This window comes from Pygoscelis adeliae, unplaced genomic scaffold, assembly GCF_000699105.1.
Source record: "Pygoscelis adeliae isolate BGI_AS28 unplaced genomic scaffold, ASM69910v1 Scaffold145, whole genome shotgun sequence".
In the NCBI taxonomy this organism is placed as follows: Eukaryota; Metazoa; Chordata; class Aves; order Sphenisciformes; family Spheniscidae; genus Pygoscelis; species Pygoscelis adeliae.
The window spans coordinates 3844794-3847488 of NW_008824866.1; positions in this window are offsets into that span (position 1 = coordinate 3844794).

Here is a 2695-nt window from a genome sequence, read left to right on the forward strand (position 1 = left end):
GAGCTGGGGAACAACAGGTAACGCCGCTGAAGGCCGGGTAGGCCGTGCTCCGCGCCGTGCTCCGCGCCGTGCTCCGCGCTCCGGCGTGAACTCTTCAAAAGGAAAAAAAAATAAAAATTAAAATAATTGTTTGCAGTGGCAAAACAAGCCCGAACCGGTCTGCTTATTATAACTCACTCGCATGTCGGAGCTTGCAAGGTAATTATTGGACTTCGGTTCCCCCATTAATTAGGCGCAGGATTAAGTAAAAGATCCTTAGCTATGAACAACCAAACTCGGTGCAGTGAGCTGCAGGGTAGAGGCAGCTAGGAGAGGTGGAACGCGGCGGTGAAATAAAGTACGCAGATCTCTGTTTCACCTCCGGTGAGCATCGAAGCGCGTTAACCCAGAGATGCCAGCTGACAGCTCCTGTTCTGGCAGTCAGGTTTAAATAAGCAAGGGGCTCTGTGCAAGTGTGGTAGCTGAAGCTCAAAACCACTAGGATGTCCTTGCAAACACATTTCAAGGCCATAGCTGGTTTTGGCTTAATTTTTAAAGCGAGTCAGATACTGTGGTTACGAATCTGGTATTGTGGCTTAAAAATATGGTATTAACTTTCTTTAACAGACTTAGGAAAATCATCTTGTTGATCAATACCGAATATTTAGTAAGTAGGTGAAAAATTTTTACTTAGAAAATATAAATCAGGAGGTTTACAAAATATATTAATAGATTTTTTTTTTCCCCCCTGGTTAAACATTTCAGAGCAGAAAGCGAGGGAGGGAGAAAGCTGAAGGAATCAAGACTAAGTAAGATTAGTGTAGCTTTGCTAGCAGTAGCCTTTAAAATGTAAGATTACAGTCCTGATCTCACTGGCTCCAGTGTGTTGGCCCTTTATTAAGGATTTTTGTGTCACTGTATAGTTTTATTACATATGTATGTAACTAGAATGCTGTGAGTGAGCATCTGTCTGTTTTGAATAATATTTAAACCTAAGGAAAGCTAGTCCTCTTTGCCTTGATAAGAAAATGTATTTCAGCTGGTGTTGACTGTTTACTTTCATTTGAATTGCACAAACGAATTATCGGCCTGAAAAACAGCAGAGCAGTTTTTGTTTGTTTTTTTTTCCCAATCAAATTGGGAATCGCATTGGATTGGCATCATCCCTCAAGTTTTGTAGTTTAAAAAAACCACAGAAATCCTTAGTTTAAATTCTGGTATTCGATGTTTTTATTTTTAGTAGTCCTTATCCTATAACTATAACTTTTGCATACATTTCCATCTGTTTTTAAGAAGGTCTTCATAGATTTAGAAAGTAATGAAAATGCATTGGGTCAGTGACTTGCCTGAACCCAGGGTAAAACTCTTGACCTAGAAACAAGCTGGACCCCAGATGATCATTTCAGTCGGTAGCTGTGTCCTGCTGCACCTTCAGTCCACGTGTGTAGCTCCTGGTAACTAGTTTGGCAGCTGTGGTGGGGTGTGGTGCTTGAGATAAGTGGCTTGTTCCCAAAAGTGAGGGGGAACCATAGAGCTTTCTTAAATGTCAAACATCTCTTCACGAGTTGAGGGTCTCTTGTTTGATCAGTCCATGAGCAAGCATGCGAGGTAGTACTTCAAAACTGCTCTACAAAACTTAGAAAAAGATATCTGCAGAGCAAAATTTTGCAGAGCTGTCACATGGACCGGTTAGCTCTGGTTTCCTTGCTCTGTCAGTTACCCTTAGTGAAAGGATCTATGCAAGCTAAACACCCTTTTTAGCTAACGGGCAGTCTTTATCTCTCTCCCTAGTGCAAGTCTAGACATAGAGGGAAGAAGCATTCTTGTGGGGAGATGAGGTTTGCTTCCTAACCCCTTTCTGCAGAGCTTCCTTGCTTAACATCACCTGACTGGTGTGGAGCTGGAGAGGTAGAGGAAGGAGGAAGCAGCCCTTCACACTCCAAACTACCACCTGAATGTACATTAATAGATTTATCCCTGTACTTGTAATTATCTACTGTGCCAAATATGTCATCCTGAGCTTTAAATTAGAGAGGCCGTGGTTTGAAAGTAGCCTCCTCTTCCCTTGTTAGGCTGCAGCTGAGACCCAGCTGACCCTTTCCAGTGTAAGCTGGTGGGTGGTTGAATCCCGGTAATGACTGGGTGTTCCTAATGATGGAAGCAAGCAAGAACAATCTTTTTGATCTGAACGCAGGGCACAGTGTTTAAGAAACTCTTCACATAGACAAAGGGTGGGACCATTAGCTCTGCTCCCTGTAATAGGGTCGTTATTCAGTGCTTCCCTCCCCACCCCCCTTTTTTTTTGTTGGTGGGGGGTGGCGGTGGTCAGGCTTTTTCAGTCCTTAACTTCCTCTCCCTGACATAGGTCACTAACTCTTTTTCCCTCACTCACCACCTCCTCACAGGACATGATAAAGAATCTTTCTTTTTAAAAAAACGAACACACCAAAACAAACGCATTTCTGTTTGACCCAGGTAAGCTGCAAGTCATTCCCTGTGGTTTCCGCCCTTCCAATACCAAGGGAGGAAGGTGCACAAGCACCACAAGGAATTTCTAAGATTGAATATGTGGTATCTTCCACTGCATCTCTATCCTGTGGAGGTGAGGAGGGAATTGTAGGTTAGAGTCAGATGTACTGCATGGTAGGGTACTCTTCTAATCTTGCCGAACTAATTACTGTTGGATTTTATTTTATTTTTTAAAGAAAAACTGATA